Source organism: Rhinopithecus roxellana, chromosome 9 (assembly GCF_007565055.1).
Source record: "Rhinopithecus roxellana isolate Shanxi Qingling chromosome 9, ASM756505v1, whole genome shotgun sequence".
In the NCBI taxonomy this organism is placed as follows: Eukaryota; Metazoa; Chordata; class Mammalia; order Primates; family Cercopithecidae; genus Rhinopithecus; species Rhinopithecus roxellana.
Genome location: NC_044557.1, coordinates 58936096 through 58960954, shown reverse-complemented (window position 1 = coordinate 58960954; position 24859 = coordinate 58936096). Strand labels below are relative to the sequence as shown.

General features: G+C 44.4%; 1 protein-coding gene and 1 long non-coding RNA gene across 3 annotated transcripts in view; one reads left to right on the top strand and one right to left on the bottom strand.

Moving 5' to 3' along the window:
* Window positions 1-24859, bottom strand: part of NDUFAF6 (NADH:ubiquinone oxidoreductase complex assembly factor 6) — a 112522-nt gene that overhangs the window by 34447 nt on the left and 53216 nt on the right. The window lies entirely within an intron of this gene.
* On the top strand, window positions 6482-8396 carry LOC115899681. The gene is made up of 3 exons (XR_004059304.1): window positions 6482-6630; window positions 7666-7704; window positions 8238-8396. It is a non-coding gene; the product is annotated as an uncharacterized LOC115899681 (long non-coding RNA).

Here is a 24859-nt window from a genome sequence, read left to right as displayed (position 1 = left end):
GAGGCTGGATGCAGTGACCCACGCCTGTAATCCCAACACTTTGGGAAGCCGAGGTGGGCGGATCACCTGCAGTCAGCCTGGCCAACATGGCGAAAACCTGTCTCTACTAAAAATACAAAAATTAGCCAAGCGTGGTGGTGCATGCCTGTAATCCCAGCTACTAGGGAGGCTGAGGCAGGAGAATCACTTGAACCCAGGAAGCAGAGGTTGCAGTGAGCCAAGATCACGCCGCTACACTCCAGTCTGGGCAGCAGAGTGAGACTCTATCTCAAAAAAAACAACAAAAAAAGGAAGTATTTATTTCAGGTCTAAAGAAGGCCTTGAGGAAGAGAAAGCAAAGAAAAAAGAAGGTAGCTAATTAAGTGAGGGAAGAACAACTGTGGACCCTTTGCAGGGAAGACGTGTGGCAATCATACCACCGGCTACCTGACATTAACTGAACACTTAATATGTGTTAATAATTGTTTTCAGGACATTGCCTATATTATCTCATCTAAGCCTTCTAACTGTTGACCTCAGGAAAGAAACTGAGGCAAAATTAATATAGTTTGTTTGGGCCAGGGTTGAGGACTGTAGCCCAGGACACTTCCAATTTGCCTTGGGGAATGCTGCCTTTGGCCTTTGTTACTTTGTTACAAGCAGGTTTTAAAGACAAAAAGGGAACAGGGAGTGGTCTGATAAAAAATAGTTTGGAATCCTCATTAGTTTACACAAGTAACATTGACCAGTGGTTGGGTATACATTGTTGAACTATAGGGTAAGAGTTATGGTGTCCAGCGTATGCAATTTTATGTGTCTTGGCATCAGATAGTCTAGAGCTCACATAAGCAAGTGGCTTCAAGAAGTAATTATTTGGCTCAAGGGGGAGTGAGACATGACTTCTGTCACACATTGTCATGTTTCAGTGCTTCTTTGGGCCTGATAATGAAAGGAGCCTGTATTCCTCAGATAAGAAGTTTCCTTCTGACAGTCCCAAAGATAGATACTATCATTCTGATTTTGCTGATGAGGAACCCAAGACATAGATAAAATAGATTCAAGGTCCTGAAACTAGTGGTGGGTCACAATGCAAATCCACCAAGGCGGACTCTAGAACCCAAGTTACATCTCCACCCCTCCCACCCGCCCCTTACACTCCCAGGGGATTAGAAGAGCTACCCAGTGAGAAGCATATGGTGGGCACCATGGTAATGAATTCCGCTGAAACTGACTCGGGGAACTCGACATATGTTTTCTATAATTCAGATTCTTAGGCACAATTGTTCTCATGAAATTGCCGAGCAGTAGAGAATCCGGATTTATTTTGGATACTGTTTCTGCAAATGCGAATGGATACAGGACTTTGTATTGCCCTTAAAAGGCTTCAGGAGGCCGGGCACGGTGGCTCACGCCTATAATCCCAGCACTTTGGGAGGCCGAGGCAAGCAGATCATGAGGTCAGGAGATCAAGACCATCCTGGCTAACACAGTGAAACCTCATCTCTACTAAAAATACAAAAAATTAGCCAGGTATGGTGACACATACCTGTAGTCCCAGCTACTCAAGAGGCTGAGGCAGGAGAATCACTTGAACCTGGGAGGTGGAGGTTGCAGTGAGCTGAGAAGGCGCCACTGCCCTCCAGCCTGGGCAACAGAGCAAGACTCCATCTCAAAAAAAAAAACAAAACAGGCTTTATGAGCTATTAAATAGCTCTAGTGAAAAATGCTGACCAGTTTGGGGTTTGGCCTGGAGACAATTAGTGTGGAATCGAATTATGTCATAGGGGGCCAGGCGCAGTGGCTCACACCTGTAATTCCAGCACTTTGGGAGGCTGAGGCGGGTGGCTCACCTGAGGTCAGGAGTTCAAGGCCAGCCTGGTCAACATGGTGAAACCTCATCTCTATTGAAAATACAAAAATTAGCCAGGCGTGATGGCAGGTGTCTGTAAGCTCAGCTACTCAGGAGGCTGAGATGGGAGAATCACTTGAACCCGGGAGACAGAGATTGCAGTGAGCCAAGATTGTGCCTGTGTACTCCAGCCTGTGTGACAGAGTGACACTTCTATTTCCAAAAAAAAAAAATATATATATATATATATATATATATAGTCAAGGGGAATTTGAAGTTAACCACATGGTAGATAATTTCATTTAGAGACAGCAGAAGACACACAGGTGTGACTCAAAACTCGGAGGGCAGTGTGAAGTTGGGAACACTAGTCCTGATATAAATAAATGAGAAAGGAGTAAATATGACAGGTAAATGACATCTGCCCTTTACGGTTAACATGCACTTAGGCAGTTTATCCCAGAGCATAATATTATATAATGGAAGTAAACAGAGTTGGGCTTGCCTCAAAGGAATTCAGAAAGAGGAAAAGGCCTGTTGCAGTCATGGTGGAAGGATCGCTTGAGACCAAGAGTTTGAGTCCAGCCTGAGCAACATAGGAGATCCCTGTCTCTACAAAAAAAAAAAAAAAAAAAAAAAAAAAAAATTAGCCAGGGGCAGTAGCACACACTTGTAGTCCCAGCTACTCAGGAGGCTGAGCTGGGGGGATCGCTGGAGCCCAAGAGGTCAAGGCTGCAGTGAGCCAGGATGGCACCACTGCACCCCAGCATGGGTGCAGGACCCTGTCTCAAAAGAGAGAGCAAGAGAGAGAAATGAACAGTTGAGTTATTTTCTTCTGCTTGAATAAATGCAGGGAAGAGCTTTTTGCAGAAAAGAGAGGGTATCATAAGAGACTGAGAAGGTTTTTTTGGAAGAGCTTCAGCATGAACATAAAATAGAGTTCAGCCATGGTGGGTGATATGGTTAGACTCTGTGTCTCCACCCAAATCTCATATTGAATTGTAACCCCCGTAATGCCCATGTGTCTAGGGAGAGACCTGGTGGGAGGTGATTGTATCATGGGGGCAGTTTCCCCCAGGCTGTTCTCATGATAGTGAGTGAGTTCTCATGAGATCTGATGGTTTTATAAGGGGCTCTTCTCCCTTCCCTCCTCACTCTTCTTTCTCCTGCCGCCATATGAGGAGGTCCCCTTCACCTTCCGCCATGATTGTAAGTTTCCTGAGGCTTCCCCAGCCATGTGGAACTGTGAGTCAATTAAACCTCTTTCCTTTATAAATTACCCAGTCTCGGGTATTTCTTTATAGCAGTGTGAAAATGGACTAATACAGCGGGTGTTTGGCGAATGGAAAGGTCACCCTCTGTATTAGTCAAGGTTCTCTAGAGGGACAGAATAGGATATATATATATATATATATATATATGGGGGAGTTTGTTAAGTATTAACTTACACGATCACAAGGTCCCACAATAGGCTGTCTGCAAGCTTAAGGAGCAAGGAGAGGCAGTCCAAGTCTCAAAACTGAAGACCTTGGAGTCCATTGTTAGAGGACAGGAAGCATCCAGCTTGGGAGAAAAGTGTGGGCTGGGAGGCTAGGCCAGTCTCTCCTTTTTGTGTTTTTCTGACTGCTTTATATTAGCTGGAAGCTGATTAGATTGTGCCCACTAGATTAAGGGTGGATCTGCCTTCCCCAGTCCACTGACTCAGATGTTAATCTCTTTTGGCAACACCTCACAGACACAGGATCAATACTTTGCATGCTTCAATCCAATCAAGTTGACTGACACGCACTATTAACCATCACACCCTCGTAGTATTAAACAGTCAACAAGAGGGGACAGTAAGAAACGGCAGGGAGAAGACAGAGGAAATGGGAGAACCATGACTCAACTTTATCTGAAGCTTGTAGAGGAGAAAAGCAGGGAGGGGAGAGCAGAAAGTTCACTGTAAAGAATCTCAAGTCTCCAAGAAAGGAGAAATGTCGGAACATAGAGCTGGAGACAAGGAAAGACATGAGATAAAGGCAGAACCCAAGAAGTCAAAAACAAGAGAAGGGGAGCTCAGACCATGAACTAAAGAATGAAGTAAGCACAATCATACAACTCACGTTATCATACTTAAGTCGCAGATGTGGGCATGCTAGGTAAATGGCCTAGGAATGTGAAATTTTAGAGTTAGAGGGAGGAGAACCCTGATTTGATATACAGAAGCCACTTCCTGTGCACAGAGGCAGCTGTGGGGTTCTCCCCACAACCGGTGATTTGGGAAAGGGGCCACACTGAATAGAACCAGACATAATATGAAATCTTTGATAAGGAGCACTCACCTTAAGGTGTCTCTTAAGAAGAGACACCTGATGAGGTGCAGGGTCCTGGAAACTGTCCCTCCTACCTCTTGCCAGGATGCCAAAAATGTGGGAAGTCATTTGGAGGAGGGGCTTGGAAGAACCTGGGGTAGAGGACTCTCAGGGCAGCAGATATTTACCCAAACAGTAGGAAAGTACAGTAAAACCCATAATAGTCAGGTAAGTGGAGTCTACTATGAAAACACAACACATGGGCCCCACTGTTGTGACGCTAACTAAAAATAGTATTTTTCAACCTCTCTGGGATTTCTCGAAAAGCACGTAAGATAGAGAAAGTTAGTCTGCGCCCACTGACTCCACAATGAACTGAGCAAGTGCAAATGACCACTGGGCAGTGAACCAGTGACCTCACCTCACGCCCAAGATAGGAATTTGGGTCCACTTGGAAGAGGGGTACCCATTGCCAATTGTGGCAAATCCTAGTCTGTGTTATGGAGGGTTTCGCTGGGTTTAAGGCAGTGAGTGGCTGATACCACCATACCAGACACTTCCTCGATAATTACTGCTTCCATCCACTCTGTAAAGCTCTGAGGTCGTGGAAAGGAAAATCCTATTTATGAGATGTGAAAAGTAAGAATATTGATAATCTTGTCCTCTCCCTTATATATATATATACAGTTTACACTGTGTGTATGTATTTCTTCTATATACAGTGATACTGGATGGGAATTTCAAAGAAATCTTCAGAAATGTGATTTGGAGGCTGGGTGCAGTGGCTCATGTCTGTAATCCCAGCACTATGGGAGGCGGAGGCAGAGGCAGAAGGATCACTTGAGTTCATGAGTTCAAGACCAGCCTGGGCAACATAGTGAAACCCCCATCTCCACACAAGTACAAAAATTAGCTGGATGAGGTGGTGCGTGCCTGTAGTCCCAGCTACTCGGGAGGCTGAGGTAGGAGGATGGCTTGAGCCTGGGAGGCAGAGGTTGCAGTGGTGGAGGTCCCACTGCACTACAGCCTGGGTGACAGAGCCAGACCTTGTCTCAAAAAAAAGAAAAACAAGGCTGGTTGTGGTGGTTCATGCCTGTAATCCCAGCACTTTGGGAAGCCAAGACTGGTGAATCATTTGAGGTCAGGAGTTCAAGACCAGCCTGGCCAACATGGTGAAACACCATCTCTACAAAAAAATACAAAAATTAGCCAGGCAGTAGTGGTGCACCTGTAATCCCAGCTACTCAGGAGGCTGAGGCAGGAGAATCACTTGAGCCTCGGAGGCAGAGGTTGCAATGAGCCGCGATGGTGCCACTGCACTCCAGTCTGGGTGACAGAGTGAGACCCTGTCTCAAAAAATAAAATAAAATAAAAACAAGAAAAGAAAAAGAAACACACACACACAAAACCAAAAAAGTGACTTGGCTGAAATTAACCTAAAATTGATTTCTGAAGCCAAAGCCTGAGATCACTATGTGAGAATACAGGGTCTAATCTCCAGTGTACATGTCAAAAAGGGGAATGGGCTGCAGCATCTAGAGAGGAGACCCTCCTGTAGACCCATCCTGTTGTTTTACAAAGTGTGGGAAACCATTGATGGGGTAGGTATGTTTTGGGTAGAGAAGAAGAGGCAGGGTAGAAGAGAGCAGAATCCAGCCACATAACCCCCAATGGAAGAATATTCAACTCTAGCTCAACGTGGGGAAGGTAATGACTTTGATCCTTCCAGTTACCTTTTCTAGAGGGAATATGGAAAAAATCCAGAGTGGACAAGGGCAGCCTCACATTAGGACCCCATCCAATGGGCATATCTGTCACTTTCCAGCGCACCAGGACTCTAGGGGCCCAGGATGGGCGTAGCTGTGGCAGAGGTGAGAGACAGCCTGTGGGAGGCTGTGAGCCCAGGTGGCCGCCTGGGACACTATGGTCCTTATAGCCATGAGGTTTGCAGGCAGTGCCTCAAGCGTGGCAGCAGCTGCAGTGCAGGCACCTGACTGTGGTCGACCTCATGGGGGTGGTGAGCAGCTAGCTGGCCCAAGGTGCCAGGGCCCGTGTGGCATCTGCAGGGTCAGCTAGTCTTCAGCGCTGCCAAGGAGAGTTTATGAGCTGCCCCTTCTCTGCTACCGGGAAACAGCCTGATGGGGCAGGTAGGGGTTGAAGTTTCCACAATTAGCTGGAGGAAGAGGGGATCTTGAGAAACAGTGGGTTTTGCTGTAATTGTGTGTGTGCCACTCCCCGGCCCTGAAGGGCATGAGCAAGAAAGACTGAAAGTTGTGAAATGTACCAGGGAAGACACTGCTGTTCAGCATATAGATGCAAGGAAGCTTGTCGCTCTTCCTGTTGCTGGGTAACAGTGGTGACAGTGGAAATGAAGGTCTCAAAAGCTGGGTGATGGTTCAACTGGACCCAGCATGTTAGCAACCGCGTGTTTGAACAGAAGGAAATGAAAAATAAAGTCGAAGGACAAGGGAAGGAAATTGGGATCTCTTTTCAAGGAGGCACAGAATGGTGAGAAATATCGTTAAATGTTTTAAAGTAAAAGTACTTTTGGAAAGGAGGAAACCAAAGAAAGGTTTTATACTACAAATAGAGTTGGCTGTATGGAAGTTTAAATGAAAGGCATGGATGCAGGAAAACAGGTAGAGAATTGAACCAGCAGCCAGAAAAATGCAAAAGAACAACTGCTACAGCCAAATGATGAGATGAAAAAAAGTCCCAGGAAACTTTGGGGGAAATAAAAGGGGGAACTTCAGTCATGATGAAACAGAGCCTCTTGCTCCAAGAAAGGAAAAAGTACAAAGAATCACAGATATGAGTATAAAAAAATCCTTGGGGACGCCTGTAAATGTATAAGAAGCGGTCAGCAGGTGGGGAGAGAAAACCGTTACAGGAAAGAGAAAACGTAAGATGCAAGTATGAAAAGTTGTATTTGCAGATCTTTCTGGACCTTTCGTCTGTTGGCTACTCTTTAAGAACGAGAGCACTATGTGTGTGTATCCACCACTATAAGCTTTCTATATTTTTGAAATTTTTAATAATAAATATGCTCCATGCAGAATTTTTAAAAAAAGAAAAAGAAGAGTTGTATTTGGTCACAGGTAACCCACAAACTGCTAACAGTGCACCCAGTAGACAGCTTGCCCCTCCCTCAGATGACGGTGCCATCACCTCTGCAGGGACTCTAGGATGTGTTGACCTGATCACACAGAGAGAAGGCACTCAAGAGACAAAAGGAAGGAGGGAAGTGCCTTTTGTCAGGTTTGCCTTCCCACTGAGGGATTCTGAGGAGGGTTTAAGGAAAGGAGGGTTTAAGGGAAGGAGGTCATTTCCGACGGTTTGCTATTTCCAAGAACAGGATCAGGAAAAGCAGGGATTAACTAGGGACTGGGTGCTGCCATGGGGCTAAGCAATAGATCCACAGTAACATATGAAAATAGCAAAGTGCGTCTGGGGTGCCATTGGTACAAATCAGTAATCGCTCAAAGATAGGATTGTGGCATGTTACAGCCTTGAGGGGAACACTGTTTTCTGTTTATTTTGCAGTTGGCTTTACCTGTCACTATCCTCACAGCCTGATTAAAGGTAGGGCTGCTTTTTTTCTTTCTCAGTTTGAGCCGATTTTTATTCTTTCAGTCCTGGTCAGATTTTCTCTTTCAGTCCCCTGTTTTGGCCATGGGTAGACAGGACGTTATTCTAGATTTTGAGAACACAGCCTATAGATGCAAGGAAGCTTGTCGCTCCTCCTGTTGCTGGGTAAGCTGTGGATCATGTGACAGGACAATGGCTTTGCGTTAACATTTGGGACTCTGGAGGTCACATATTTAAACACTGCAACACAAAAATACTAGGAGAATAGATCATGATCAGAGTTTGTAGTTCATTTCTAAACCAAGACTCAAGTTTACTCAAATTAATAAAGCCCCATCCCTAATCCGCAGAACCTGCAGAACCAGATATGGGGGTATTATGTAAATTATCTAATCTGATTTTCATGTTTATGTCTTGAATCTTTTTAGAAATGTTAAAGAGTCTAGAGAGGTCTGTGGAAATGCAAGCAAAGTATTCTTTTAAGGTGGCATAGTTTTTTAAATATCTCTTAATTTTTTTTTTTTTAGGAATGAGGTCTCACCGTATTGCCCAGGCTAGAGTGCAGTGGCTATTCACAGGCACGAGCACAGTACACTACAGTCTCAAGCCTCCCGAGTAGCAAGGACTACAGGCAAGTGCCAACGTGCCTGGCAAAGTGGCATATCTTCGCCTTAAGAGGCCTTTTCAGGTATCTAGAAGAGTTCTGTTCCTAACCACCACATGTCTAATTTTATGAGTGTCCTGGCTGAGGTTTTCTATGACCATGGTGACATTGACAAGCTCTCCTGCTATTCTTGAACCATGGTACACAGGATTTTCTCATTCTTTAAGCCTTTTGTAAAGTGTAGAATGAAGAGGCATGGGAGGAGGAGGAGACAGCCCACAATTGCTCTTCAGTAGTTAAAGTTTTTGAACTTAGATCAAGGTCTAACTTTTCTCATCTTGAATCACATTATCTAAAGGTTTCTTTTTCCAGAACTTTATGGGACAAACCGACCCTGAATCCTGTCAGGGCCTATCCTTGAGGCAGGCATTGATTACCAAGATAACAAATCCCTGTCCAGTATGGTCCAGTATGCAGGTAATAGCCAATGGGCTTTCATGCTCCAAAGCCAATACCCATTAATAAGGGCCATCAGTCTTTGGCCAAAATACTAAGGAGTTGGCAAGTGGTATTATAATGTCTTACGCCTTTACTGAGTGTGATTCAGGCCAATGATGTTTTTAGCATAGAGATCATCAGGTAGATCTAAACCAAAATTACTTGAATCTGATTCTGTCTATATGCTATGCCTTTTTAAAATAAGGGCTATAAAAGTAAGGCAGCCTCTAACCATTCCCCAGTTCTTTCTCAAGTTCTGTTTCTGGAAAAGTTTGGTTACAAAAGCTAAATCCTACGACAGGTACCCGAGTATTGTTTTGGTACAGACAGGAACCTCCCTGTCTAGGTAGGACATGTAAGAAGTTTTAGATTTCTAGCCATCTTATTTAGCATTTGCCATCTAAATAAGTCTCTCCATGTTTGAGTCCAATTACCTAGGAAGCCAATTGAGTTGACACCAAGCCATGGAATTGGTACCCAAGGATGCTGAATAGCACCCATTGGAAAGTGGCGCCAATGTGTTTTAGCCAAATCACAAGTTAACTCTAGCAAGGTGTTGGACTCAAAACCAAGGAGAGACTAAGGATGTAAAAAACAATATGAAGAGTAATATTGAATCCTAACTTAAACAAAGCACTATTTTTAAAAAAATATAATGAGGCAATTGGGAAGATTTAAACACAGATGATGTTTTCCAATATTACAAAATTATCTTTTTAAAGATGTGGTAGTACTTTTTTAAAGTCTTTATCTTTTAGAGATGTCTATTGAAATATATATAAAGAAATAATAGGGTGTCCAAATTTTGATTCAAAATAACTAGGGGACTTTAAAAATTCATTAAATGGAAAATTTTTGCATTCACAACAGAAAAAAAAATCCTAGGAATACCACCAAAAGCAATGAGAAACTTCTATGTGAAAAGCAACAAAACTTGGGTTTACTAATGTTCTCAAATAAATAATGAAATAATAAATATAAGAAGAATGAAGTTTTCATACCAGATTAATTTATCAAACTTACACAATTCCCATTAAATATCCTAGTGAGTTTTTCTAAAATGTGACACATTTTTTTTTTTTTCAGATTTTATCTACAACAGGTATTCTTAAACTAAGATGCATGGATAAAATTCAGGGGTTCTGTGATCTTGGATGGGAAAACGTTATGCTTGTCTTTTTACTAGACTCTAACTGAAATGTAGCATTTTCTTTACTTATGAATGTAGGTAACAAAACATGATGATATTAGCAGTCCCTGGAGACTTTGTCCCCATTAGAAATCACAGATATTTTCTTTTCTTTTCTTTTTTTTTTTTTTGAGATAGAGTCTCGCTCTGTCGCCCAGACTGGAGTGCAGTGGTGTGATCTCGGCTCACTGCAAGCTCCGCCTCCAGGGTTCACGCCATTCTCCTGCCTTAGCCTCTTGAGTAGCTGGGACTACAGGTGTCCACCACCACGCCCGGCTAATTTTTTTGTATTTTTAGTAGAGACGGGGTTTCACTGTGTTAGTCAGGATGGTCTCGATCTCTTGACCTCATGATCTGTCTGCCTCAGTCTCCCAAAGTGCTGGGATTACAGGCGTGAGCCACCACGCCTGGCCTGAAATCACAGATATTTTCATATTACATTATGGTTGTTATAGTTATTTAGAAATATCACTTATGATCATCACCACTTTGAGACTGTGGTAGTAGGGATGAGACCTGCTGCTAGATCTTGTAATTCATGCATTAATAAAGAAGTACATATTTACTGCATCATAAGGTTTTAAATATTTCGATGGCCATTTTTAAATTAAATTTACTTTCTTTTTAATCCTGTTTATTTTATCCATTTAAAGTCATTATCTGAGAAAGGGTTCAAAGGTTTTAATAAAGGGAACCATAGCACAGAAAACTAGCACAGTAAAGCTTAAGAACTGCTGTTCTAGATGAGTGGGCATGTGAAAAGTGCTAACATTAACATTCAAGAATAATGTGAAAAAGTCTTAGGAAATATTAAACACATTGAAAGAGCTCAATAATTAAACAGATGTGGTCCTGATACAAAAATAACTAGATGGATAACTTGTAATGATAGCTAGACTGATAAATGCTACAGAATAGCATTCAAAGCAGATCAGGTTCAAATAAGAATGTAATGGATGATAAAGACAGAGCCCCAGTTTAGTGGAGAAAGGAAGAATTATTATTACATGAAGCTGGGACAATAGGCTGGCTGTTAGGGATCAAAAAAATTTTAGCATCACCTTACACAATTTACCAAAATTAATTCCATTTAGATTGAAAAGTTAAATGTAAAAACAAAGACAGATAAAACCCTGAAAGAATTCTAAGGAATATGGGTCAAGTGCAGTGGCTCACACCTGTAATTGCAGCACTTTGGGAGGCTGAGACGGGAAGACCGCTAGAGGCCAGGAGCTCAAGACCAGCCTGGGCAATACAGTCAGACTCTGTCTCTACGAACAAACAAACAAAAAGAATGCTAAGGAACACATGAACATATGAAAGATCCCCCCTGCCCCCACCACAGGAGAGAGATTATTTCATAAAACAGGAAATCCAAACTATTTTCATAAATTCTAGGTATCTGTTTGGAAATCATACAGTGTATCAAGTACCTTCGAGTGATCCTGAACAGAAGGCAATGATTCTGACAGTATGAGAATACATCTGGGCACCAGGGCTTCTCTATTTACTTCTCACACCCTCCCATCCCAACAGCAGCAGCACAGCACCCACCCCATTTCCTACCACCACTACACAATTAGTTTTTCCTTTTTTTGTTTTTTTTTTTTTTAATGAAGCAGGGTCTTGTCATATTACCCAGGCTGGACTCAAACTCCTGGGCTCAAGCTATCCTCCTGCCTCGGCCTCCCAAAGTGCTGGGATAACAGGCGTGAGCCACCGCACCCAGTCTAATTCTTTTCTGGTTTCCACCACATGCCTCTTATTCCTCTTAATTCAGTTATTTCCACTAGCTTCAGGTCTGTTTCTCTCTTGTTCAGATTTTATCTGCAATAGGAGTTCTTAAACTAAGATGTATGGATAAAATTCAGGGGTTCTGTGATCTTGGATGGGAAAACATTATGCTTTTCTTTTTACTAGACTCTAACTGAAATGTAGCATTTTCATTTGTCTCTTCCCTTCATGTTAATTTCTTTATATTTGTGCTGTTGAGTATTATCAGAGTTTGTGGCTCATTAAACATTTTCCTCAACCATCATCCTTCCTCACCAAGACCACCAATCAGGGTATCAGGATAGCCGAGTAAGCTGACAAAGAAGGTGGGCTGGGACCTAGATTTTTGGAATGAGGAATGCAAGACTAGCCAGGCGCGGTGGCTCAGGCCTGTAATCCCAGTACTTTGGGAGGCAGAGATGGGCAGATCACCTGAGGTCAGGAGTTAGGGACCAGCCTGGCCAACATGGTAAAACCCCATCTCTACTAAAACTACAAAAATTAACTGGGCATGGTGATGCACTGTAGTCCCAGCAGCTCCAGAGGCTGAGAGGCTGAGGCAGGAGAATCGCTTGAAATCGGGAGGCAGAGGTTGTAGTGAGCTAAGATCACACCACTGCACTCCAGCCTGGGCGACAGGGAAAAAAAAAAAAAAAAAGATGCAGGACTCAGGACTCCATGTAAACTCCCAGAGGGCAGAACTTGTGCCCACTTTTCTTCACTCTTTTGTTCCCAGAGCCTAAGACAGTGCAGCCACCAACATGCACACTCAGTATTTGTGGAAAAGATGCATGAAGAAGCAGCTGGGAGATCAGCACTCTGTCCTTGAGTACGAGGCTAGGTGGGCTAACGTGGGGTGAGACCACAGTGGGTGAACTGAGACATATTGGCCCAAGGGTCCAGCATCATATCCTGGGACAACACAGCTTGGCCCAAAGCTAAGGCTCTGCTTGCTGTGCTCAAATAGCTTGCTCCAAGAAAAGAAAATAAGTCATTTGGCCGGGCACAGTGGCTTGTGCCTGTAATCTCAGCACTTTGGGAGGCCAAAGCGGGAGGATTGCTTGAGCCCAGGAGTTTGAGACCAGAGGGAAACATGATGAAACCCCATCTCTACAAAAAATACAAAAATTAGCCAGGCATGGTGATGGGCACCTGTGGTCCCAGCTACTCGGAAGGCTGAGGTGGGAGGATCACGTGAGCCTGGGAGATGGAGGTTGCAATGGGCTGAGATTGTAGCACTGTACTCCAGCCTAGGCAACAAATCGAGACCCAGTCTCAAAAAAAAAAAAAAAAAAAAGAAAGAAAAGAAAAGTCTAAACAAATTAAAATGAAGTTATTTCTTCTTCCTTCAAGAATCAGTTTTTATTTTCCTCTATTAAGAGTTTGGTCCTATAGTTTAACTATTATCAATAAATTTCCTCCTTCTCTCACCCAGTTTTCTCACTGAATCTTCTTTAGTTCAATGGTTTTCAAACTTTCATCTTTAGAGACTTAATGATTCCACAGACCTTTGAATGGAATGTCATGGGTACTGAAACTAATAGAAGACCAAAATCATGGAGCTCTCTGATCAAAGCAACCTTGCTTATCTCAGTGATTTACTTAAAAATAAAGACCTGCCATTCTTGGGGATTTACAAAGTAGATTTAGCCCAATAAGATATCCTTAATTTTTTTGTGTGTATTGCAAATTTTACAAAATATTTTATTTTAAAAAGAATTTATTGCCCCAAACTGGAAGCAATCAAGATGTCCTTCAATAGGGCCGGGTACAGTGGCTCACAGTGACTCCCAGCACTTTGGGAGGTTGAGGTGGGTGGATCACCTGAGGTCGGGAGTTTGAGACCAGTCTGACCAACATAGAGAAATCCGTCTCTACTAAAAATACAAAAATTAGCCAGCCATGGTGGCACGTGCCTGTAATTCCAGGTGCTCGGGAGGCTGAGGCAGGAGAATTTCTTGAACCCAGGAAATGGAGGTTGCAGTGAGCCAAGATCACACCACTGCAGTTCAGCCTAGTGGATAGAGTGAGACTCCCTCTCAAAAAAAAAAAAAAAAAAAAGATGCCCTTCAATAGGTGAGTAGACAAACAAACTGTGGTGCATCCATATGACGGATACCTGCATGTGTTTTTTATTCATCAATAAAAAAGAATGGGCTATCAAGTCACACAAAAACGTGGACAAATCTGAACTGCACACTGCAAAGTGAAGGAAGCCAGGTTTAGAGGCCTGCAAACTGCACGATTCCATTTATATAACATTCTAAATAATGCGAAACTAAAGAAACAGTAAGCAGATGAGTGATTGCCAGAGGTTCTGGGGAAGAGGGGAAGGCTTGAATAGGTGGAGCACAAGGGATTTTTTTTTTTTAATAGAGACAGGGTCTCACTGTGTTGTCCAGGCTGGAATGCGGTGGCACAATCATAGCTCACTGCAGCCTGAAACTCCTGGGCTCAAACGGTCCTCCCCACTGAGCCTCCAGAGTAGCTGGGACCACAGGTATGTGCCATCATGCCCGGCTAATTTTCTTTTTCTTTTTGTAGAGACAGAGTCTCGTTGTGTTGCCCAGGCTGATCTTGAACTTCTGGGCTCAAGCGATCCTCCTGGCCCGGCCTCACAAAGTGCTGGGATCACAAGCATGAGCCACTGGGCCCAGCCTGGGATTTTTTAAAGGCAGTGAAACTATTCTGCATGATTCTGTGGTGGTGGATACATGACATTACGCATTTGCCAAAACCATAGAAGTTCTCCACACCAAGAACCCACACCAAGTTCTCCACACTCAGTGCATGCAAACGTATCAGCTGCAGAGCCACGCCTCAGGGAGCGACCCTGGCCAGAACCCTCCGAAGCTCTCTCCACTCCAGTGGCCCCATGATGCCTGTGGCCTCCATCTCCACCTTCGATTCTCTCCATGGGCTCCTCTGTCCCATGCTGACTGCTTATCCCAGCCTCTTCTCTGCCTCCTGGGTCTGCTTTATGAGTGGCCTTGTATCTGTGGTCCCGTGGCTGCTGCTCACCGCCTTCCTTCCACGGCTCTCAGCTTCTTCCCCCACTGCTGGCTCCATCTGCCAAGGCAGATATGACAGGCTTGGTTCGTCTCTCTCCATGAGCTCCATCTCGAGGGGCCAGCCATGCACCTGAAACTGGCTTGCCTTTGGCTCAGGTAGAAGCAGGATGGTGAGATCCACAGCAAGCCCACCCCTGTCTAAGGGCTTGCTTCTGGTCACCCTTGCACCTTCGGAGGGACAGGCACTTCTCACGACCTTTACAACCCAGAATAACATCCCCCTGGGAAATGTCCTAACACTCCTCCTCATCTCCCACAATTGAGAGTTCTGTGCTTCTCCTGTCATGGTAGAGTAGCCCCCTCTTGTCCAAGGTTTTGCTTTCTGCAGTGTTAGTTACCCATGGTCAACTGCATCTGAAAGTACTAAATGGAAAATTACAGACATAAAGACTTTGTGAGTTTTAAATTGAGTGCTGTTCTGAGTTCGGAAATCTCCTGCCATTCTGCTCCATCCTACCCGGGACATGTATCGTCCTTTCATCCAGTATCTCCACGTTGTAGATGTTCCCATCCCTTATTCACCTAGTAGTCATCTCAGTTACTGGATAGAGAAAAACATAGCATATATAGCGTTTGGAACTATCTAAGGTTTCAGACATCCATTGGGAGTCTTGGAACGTATTCCCCATGGAGAAGGGGGAATGACTGTGCTCACAAGGCTGTGCTGTTCTTGCTTCTTTTCTTATTTGTCTCCCTCCCCAGACTGTAAGCCCCTTGTATTCATTTACTAAGGCTGCCATAACAAAATACCACAGGCTGGGTGGTCTAAACAGAAATTTATTCCTCACAGTTGTGGAAGGTAGAAGTCCAAGATCAAGGTGTCCACAGGGTTGATTTTTTCGAAGGCCTCCCTCCTTGTCTTGTAGATGGCCATCTTTGCCGGATGTCTTCATATGTGTGCATGTCTGTGGCTTCATCTCCTCTTCTTAAGACATCATTCATAGGAGATTGGGGCCCACCCATATGATTTCACCTCAATCACTTCTTTAAAGGCTCTGTCTCCAGATATAGTCACACTGTGAGGTACTGAGGGTTCGGACTTCATCAAAGGCAAAAACCAGTTGCTATGAATCTTTTTTTTTTTTTTTTTTTTTTTTTGAGAAGGAGTTTCACTCTTGTTGCCCAGGCTGGAGTGCACGATCTTGGCTCACTGCAACCTCTGCCTCCCGGGTTCAACTGATTCTCCTGCCTCAGCCTCCCGAGTAGCTGGGATTAGAGGCATGGGCCACCACACCTGGCTAATTTTGTATTTTTAGTAGAGATGGGGTTTCTCCATGTTGGTCAGGCTGGTCTCAAATTCCAGACCTCAGGTGATCCACCTGCCTCAGCCTCCCAAAGTGCTGGGATTACAGGCGTGAGCCACCGTGCCCAGCCTGAGTCATTTTGTATTCAGCACTCAGGGCTGTATCTGGCACACAGTGAGCACTCAATTTTTTAAAAGGAAGAAAAAGAAAGACGAAGAGAAAGAACACAGGCAGGAGGGACGGTTCAGGGCAGCTTACACCAAGATGTGGAAAAGGAGTGAGCAGGACTCGTGTAAAGGAAATACAGAGACCAGCATGACCAGGGCAAAGTGTTCATTCTGGAGTGGGAAATGATGTTGATGGCTAAGGTCAGGCCCAATTCTTGAAGCCCTGAGTGCCTGGGTGAGGTGTTTGGAATTTACCCTGTGAGTACCACGGCTGCTCTGAGAGGTCAGGAGCAGAGGAGGAACTTGAGGGAAATTATATGTGAATTTTAGTGAAAAATCTGGCACTGGAGAGCTTCTGCTTAGAGATAAGCAATTTTTATTAATAATTCCAGAAAATTGTGAATTGTGTGAGGAAGGAGGGAACTGCCTCTTTCTCGTCAAAGGTTGATTTTTCTAATGATGTAACACTAAGTAAAAAGACCATTGAGACCTCATGTAAAAATTGAACCCTTTTATGATATAACCAGGGCAACTTCTAGGAGAGGTGAGTCACCACTCTTGTTTAGAGATTTCAAAGCCCCGGAGTCCTCTCCTTTCCTGATTTTGATTTTGTGTAGTTACCCAGTCTGGCTCACACTAACATCGACCTATGTTTGTCAAAGATTCTCCTCTGGTAATTCAAAATAGTGCAAGGAGAAGTGTGTGAGTGTTGGAATGAAGCAAGATTGGCCTAGAGCTAGTTAAGCAAGAAGGTTTCCAAGCTCAAGTACCTGGAGAAGTGGGCATGGCTAGAATCAGAGACTCCAGTTCTTCAAATCTCTCTCCCAGTGGCTTCATTTTCCCAGGCTGGCTGGCTGTGCAAGACACATGCCCTGAGTGTCTGCATCCCTAATTTCCTCCAGAGAGGAAGGAGGACCCTTACTCACCAAGCCAACTAGAAAATTCTAGGGAAACATTGCTTGGGTCATTTACCCACCCCTGTCCCAAGAGATGCTTATGGTTGGCCTGGGGAGGATAAAATCCCAGCTCCAAAAAGGGAGTGCTAATCTAGGCTGACAAAATAATAAATGTCTGTTTGGGAGCATCAGAGAAATATTGTTTTCATTCCAAGCATTTTGAGACTGTGTATTTCGCCCTGGTGACCTAACAGACTGAATTTTCCTGGATGGTCCTAATTTTATTTAATGTATTTTTTCTTAATAAAGATGATTTTAAGTGTATAACTAAAAATGACTTAATATTGTACACCTTTGTAAACTTCATCTGAATGAATGAATTCACATATCTGAAAGTCATTTGTCACGTCTCGTGTCCATGGTTTAGAAACCTGGTGTATCGCTCCATTTTAGAGCACGCTAGAAAAATCAGCAGGAATCTCTGGACTGTTCTGTCATTTGAGCTCTTTCATTTGTCTGTTGACCCACATGAATGGGATCCGTGTGACCCTGGGTTCTGCTTGTCAACTGTCCAAGTCTGGGCTGTTGTTGACCTACCGACAGTCAGTGAGGGATGTGTTTGCTTAACAATTGAGAAATAATGTTTTTCACTTTAGACTCTATTTGAGGGGTGGGGTTGCTGGATGCCTGATAATCATTTCTGCTTTCTTTGAATGAAATTTTTGAGGTTGTAAGAGAAGGAATTTGAAGTTTGCAAAGCCTAATCATAACATGAGGCCCTTGATCTAAAGGCTCTCCCATGGGCAGCGGCAGGTGGGATCACTGGAAGGAGGACTCTAAGGACAGGAAACCAGCGAGGAAGTAAATGTAATGGAGAAAATCCACAACTGGGATTAGACAATAGCAATGAGAGTGGAGAGGAAGAGATGAGTCCGAGAAACAGTGAACAATGAATCCATAGAACTTGGTGACTAAGTGGAGGGGCAGAGAAAAGAGGAGGGGGAAGTCAAAGATGGCTAGATGTCTTCTAGCCTGTGACAGAGGCAGAGGAAATGCTCTGCTATTCATAGAAATGGGGAAGTTAGGAGGTAGTGCATAAGGCTGTACAGTTTTAGACATAGGACATTGGAGGAGGTGGAAAGTCATCTTCAGGTGGTTAGAAACCCAGGGCCACTTTTGGTAAGTGTTCAGGAAGGAAAGTGCAGAGAGGTGGAAATCTCAGCCACAGGTCAAACACTTCCCTGGCCCCAGATTAAAGACCAACCCAATTAAGCATGAGAACACACGAGCCACACAAGTCACACAAGTCAGTAACAAAAAGGACTCCCAGGTGATCTTAAGTCACATAATTAACATATTTTCAGGGCCCTACTTGTACGTGGCCCTGAAAACGTTGAGACTAATCAGCTGGAATATATCCATTTTTTTTCTTTTCTCCTTCTTTTTAAAACCTTATTATAGAGAATTTTTAAAATATACAAGAGTAGAAAGAATTCTAGAATGAGCTCCCATGTTTTCATTACCCAGTCTCAACAATGATCAAATCATAGCCAACCTTGTTCCATCTCAACCCTTACCCACTTCTCCCTGCATTATTTTGAAGCTAATTCCAGACATAAATATTTCAGTCTGAATTTCTAAAAATAAGGACTCTATGCTTTAAAAATAAGCACAATGCCATTATCATGCCTTAAAAAAAACCTATGATTTCTTACATCAAATATCGAGTCAGGTTCAAATTTCCACTAAAGTTTTAAGTTTCCATTAAAAACAATTGATTTTAATCAGGATTCAAATTAGGGCAACAGGTTGGGATTGGTTGGCAGGTTTTTAAGTCTCTTTTACTCTTTGGGTTTCTGCCCTTCATCACACTCTGGTTTTCCTACCCTCTGGAGAGAGCTCCCCACACCCTGGCTTTGCTGATTGCCTTCCTTGGGTGGACTTTCACTTGTGCCTCTGTCCTCTACATGTCCTGTAAGCTGGAAGCCGGGATTAGATTCAGATCCATTTTTATTTTAACTGTTATGCAAAAAGACACCCAGTGAAGGTGTTAGAATGAGCCACTGCAGTGGATGGGGTTCGCAGGAAATGTAAACTGAAAAGGGTCTGTCGGACCCCTGCGGCAGTGGGACGTTTAAGGGGCATGCGGAAAAGGAGACACCTGGAAATGGGGTAGGAGGAGCAGCCGGGCGAGGCGGCGGCCGTGCCGCGTGGGCTGCGAGCCCGGATATTCCCTGGGGAGCGCACCTGCGACTTCACCTCCAGTCCCTCCCCGGCTGGTGCAGCGGCGCGCGGGAGAGGTGGCGCTGCCTACTGGGCCTCATCTTGCTGAGAATGCGACGGGGCGACAGCTTCCTGTCTTTTCCAGTGACTTTTGGCATCCCCAGAGGAAAAAACGGGGAGACACGCTTTGGCCTCGTGAAGCGCAGCAACATTGTGCCGGCTGCGCGCTCAAGGGCGAGAGCCTAGGGGACCCGCCTAAAGCGCGGTTGGGGCTGAGCACCCGACTCGCACAGCCCGGGGCATCGGCATCGATCCGCGATCCGCGATGCGGCGTCCCTCCGCCCGGTGGGGGCCCTCCTAGCCCTCAGCACGTCTCTCCCTAGCTTCGGTCCCTGCAGCCACTTATGATAGCACTGACACCCTCGCCTGCCAGCCTGGCCAGCTCCCTGCAGAGGGCTCACGCTTCTCCAGGAGTTGTAAAAAAAGGAGGAAAAGCAGGACAGCCTCCAGGATCTCCCCAGCCTTGGCGTTCAGGTGCTGAGGAGATCCTCGAGGTTGGCCTGCTTCCCCTCACTCCTCCGGCCTTGCTCTTCTCCCAGGTGCCCACTGCCCTCCCCGCTGTGTAACACTTTCTCGCTGCCGGTTAAGGTGTGTGTCCTTACTCTTGTGCTGGTCTTTAAACAATAGAACTTTCGGATTTTCTCATCCAGCAGCACCAGCCTGAAAAGGCAGTGACTTGCACCACCACACACATACCTGCTCTCAGGTGGGTGGATCAGGGCAACTTGGCCACTAGTACCCCAGTAATGCCCATCTGCCCAAACTCAATGCAGGAGCAACAAGTATTTTTCTGTCTTGGAGAGATCTAGAAAAAGGCTGAACATACCATGAGGGTGTTGCTTCAGAAGAAAATGCTGGTCAGGGCTTTGAAACCATCATAGGAACTTGTGAGCTGAGAAACATGGTCAACTCTGCTCTCTTTCTCTTCTCTACCTACCCAGGCAGCCACAAATCTCAATGTCAGTCACTGCTTTGGTTAGATATCTCAGGGCTCTGTTACGAAGGTAACTAAGATGAGTACCAGTGGATGCCCAATGACACTTGTAAACACCAAAATGTATACCAGCATAAAGGATGCTGCAGCCTCAGCCTTGAAAAGTAAGACTTTTAGGGAATGAAACAAAGGATAGTCAAGTTCTTATGGGGACAGGGAGGGTTCTGGCATGGGGAGCAGCCCTGGGCAGGTCTGGAGGTGCTGTGAAGTAGGGCACCCCAACATAAAGGCCCTGTGTCTTAGTAGGTGGCCAGGAAGGGAACGGCAGGAGATACAGGAGGAAAGGAAACTAACGTTTTATTGAGACAGGCATTGTGCTGGTCCTGAGGTTTGTGCAAAGATTAATTTCTGGGAATGAGAAGGTAAAAAATGATGAGGTGGAAACCAGCATCCTCTGTTACTCCAATCTGTGCAGAGTTAAAGAAAACTTGAAAGAAGGGGATGTGAGTGGCAGGAAAATCCCCAGTGATGGACCTGGAACCTTCTGCCAGCGCAGCTCACCTCCTCCCCAAATGCCTCCCGATAGGATCTCAGCCCTAAACAAGCACAGGGTATGGGGTGGTACAGATGATGATGTAGCTGCTTCTGAGATGCCCTTGGGCACTGCTGGAGCTGAGCCCTGGGACTGGAATGACTTTTGCCCGCTGCCCTCAAGATTCCCACAGGCCACACTGCCACTACCTCTTGGGTAAAGTAGGAGGGACACATCTCCACCACCATCCAAATTCTTACCTAATGAGGAATTTTGCCAGGAACTACTTACAGCCAAATGGAGCCAGGCTGGGTATTTCCAGGATATGAGCCATTTTCTCTGTGCTCACTAAACAGGGTGCAAGTCCCTGAAGCCCTCAGGGAAGCTGCAAAGGTTACTGGGGTGGGCTCTAGGGAAACAGCTGACCTCTTAGCTCCCACTGCAGGCACAGGAACCTCCAGGGCAGCCTGTGGGGGTGGTGAGTCTGCAAAGCTGGCTGGCTAATGAGAGTGCAGTGCTGGTAGTGTCTGCCTTATGCTTTAATATAGCCATATGATATGAACACATGCAAAGCTAGCTGGTTTTACTGTTTAAGGAGGGTAGATTTAATTTCTGTGTGATCTGGGTTATCACCATTATTATTTCCTTGGTATAGAAATTGCTTTTTACTTTTTGTGTTTTTCTAAAATTATATTCTCCCTCTGACCAAGGCAAGTAATAAAGGGCAGATGATTGGGGGAGGGGAGGGGAATAGGAAAAAATCCTGGGAGATAAGCTTTAAAACCAATAGAGTTTTTCTGTTTTTAATTTCAGTTGAATGGCACAGCAAAGACCCATAGAAGTGAACTGTGATACCAGAAACTCTCTGCCCAGCTTGAAGTTGTTGATATATTATAATCCTTATGTGTGACGTTAATGATTTTAGTATATATTAATTATCTGCCATCTAGCCTGTTTATTTCAAATATAGCTCCTGAATTCATTGATTTTTATGTGATTTCTGTTTTGTTTTATGTATATCTTTTTAATTTCATAATCCAAAGTGGAAAGAAAACATTCATTTTTAGAAGCTCATTCTCTGAAGTTAGAAGAAGTAAAAATGTGTTTGCTTTCTTAAATTTGTTTGATAACCTGAAATCTTAAAGCATCCAAGATGGAAAATATCAAATCTCAAAGCTTAATGATAACAAGATTCCAACAGATAAAATCTAGTGACCTGTTTTTCTCTGAAAGTGACATGGTATGTATGTAAACAGATTAAAATGGCAAACACATATGTACACTTAGTAAGTGGCAGCCACTATTTTTAGCACTTTACGGTTATTAACTAACTTAATCTTCATGATAATTCCAGGAAGCAGGCACTATCCCTAGGCCATTTTATGGGTGAGAAAATTTAGGCACGGAGAGGTAAGTATAATAACTTGCTAGTGGTCAATCAGGAGGCAGTAGAGGAGCCAGCATATAAACCCAAGTTGCCCAGTTGCAGAACTACATTCTTGTCCCATATGCTATGCCTCTGAAAAAAGGAGGCCCTCTCCTTGGGACACAAAGGCAATAAAAATGCCTGCCTTGAGCTGTGTCTCTGTCTAGGTACACAGTTCATGAGTGAAGGAGCTCCTGCAGTCATGAATAATGGAAGTCCAGATTGGTCAAGTAACTTGTCCCGGCCTCGGCCCATGCATCTGGTATGTGGTTGGACAGGTTTCTAACTATGTAACATCAAGAACATTTTAAACTGCTTTGAGACATTTGTGAATTAAGATCTTTGGGAAAAAATAGTATTTTATATATATATATATATATTTTTTTTTTTTTTTTTTTTTTTTTTTTTTTTTTGACACGGAGTCTCTTGTCACCCAGGCTGGAGTGCAATGGCATGGTCTCGGCTCACTTCAACTTCTGCCTCCCAGGTTCCAGCAATTCTCGTGACTCAGCCTCCTGAGTAGCTGGGATTATAGGCGCCTGCCACCATGCCCAGCTAATTTTTGTATTTTTAGTAGAGATGGGGTTTCACCATGCTGACCAGGCTGGTCTCGAACTCCTGACCTCGGGTAATCCTCCCACCTTGGCCTCCCAGAGTGCTGGGATTACAGGCGTGAGCCGCCATGCCAAGCCAATATTTTATATTTTTAATTCAATAGAATTTTTAGAGACCAACAATGTGAAAGCAGAGCTTTAAAACAAACAATCATACGAGTGAATATAAGGTGGTAGCAGTAGTCTTATGTAGATAATGCAACTCTTACCCTCTGTACTTTTTTTTTTTTTTTTTTTTTTTTGAGACGGAGTCTCGCTCTGTCGCCCAGGCTGGAGTGCAGTGGCCGGACCTCAGCTCACTGCAAGCTCCGCCTCCCGGGTTTACGCCATTCTCCTGCCTCAGCCTCCCGAGTGGCTGGGACTACAGGCGCCTGCCACCTCGCCCGGCTAGTTTTTTGTATTTTTTTAGTAGAGACGGGGTTTCACCGTGTTAGCCAGGATGGGATAATTGGGATTATGCATACAAAAGTTTACAAGTGTGATTCATATTGTTGATATGTTATGTGCTCCGTAACTGTTGTTGTTTGTTTACCTTTGTGTCTCCCGTTAGATATAAGCTCTATGAGAACAGCCACCTTGTTTACCTTGTTCATGGCTCCAGAACAGTGCCTGGTGCTCAACAAATGAACAGTGAGTGAATAAGTGAGTGTTGAGTCATCTAAGTGAGTTTAGATGAACTGAGAATAAGACTGCACAGTGAAGAGAAAGGAGGACTCTTGAGGAATTCCACCAGCTTGAAGATGGCTGGAGAAAGACGACAGAAAGCAATCAGAGGGATGGAGGGCAAACCAAGAAAGCAGAGTCAGGAGCAGGGAGACTGGGAAGTGGTAGACAACATCAGGAAATACTGCAGAAAAACCTAAAAGGATGAGAATTAGGAAAGACACTATTGAATTTGGTCTTTGGGGCTGAAAAAAAAAGGAAGCTGCAGAAAAGAAATTGGAGTGGAACCCCATTTGCACGGAAATTATGGAGTAATTGGGACACCAGGCAGAAAGTTTGGCAATGAATGGAAGAAGAGATGACAGCGTTGGGCATTTTCTGGCAGAAGCAAGGACATTCATTCTTAATTCAGTAGAAAAGTGTCGTGTTGTTGCTGTCTCAAGTGGAAGTGCCCTCTCACTCCTTCATTGTCCTAAGAGAACAAAAGGGGCCTTGAATTTCATGACTGCCCCAGTGATGCTTCTGAGAGCTTGAGCTTTGGAATCAGACTGCCCACATTCAAACCCCAGTTCTTCCTATTGCTGGCTGGTGATTTAGGGAAAATTACTTGATTCCCTAAGTTTTCTCATCTGTGAAACGGGGATTCACTCAGTGAATATTATTCAGCTCCTACCATGTGCAGACACCGTTCTAGTGGGGGATTCAGCATACCAGCAGTAAACAGATCTCTGTACAATGCCAAAATCATGAAGCCAACTATTAATAGTATTTTTAAGTGACATCCTGGTGCTGCTTCCAGGAAGATGGAGTAGATATACTTTTCCTGAATACTCCCACTGAGTACAACTAAAACCCTGGACATTATGTATAAACATGCATGAGAAGATGCTGAAAGGTAGTAAGAAGGCAGACTGGCCAGCGACTTTGTGATCCAAGAAACAACCTGGTGATGAGTTTCCTGGACCCCAGACTTGGACTAAAGGAGCCGGCAACCCAGAAATGCCAACAGGAGCAAATAAAAAATCCCCAACAAAAGCCTGTTTCTCTAGCCAAAGGACTAGGACAGGGACAGCCTAACGACAGGAAACTCTTAGTAACCACTTACTCCAGCACAGAAAAAAACTGTGGTCCACTCCCACCCACACCAGCCAAGGGTGTGGGAGTCCAGGCTATCACAAGGGGCCTCACCTCCACTGGTGTGGTATCAGCAAAAGCCACAGGGTTCTTCCATCCCCATCTGACAAAAGGCTCCCGC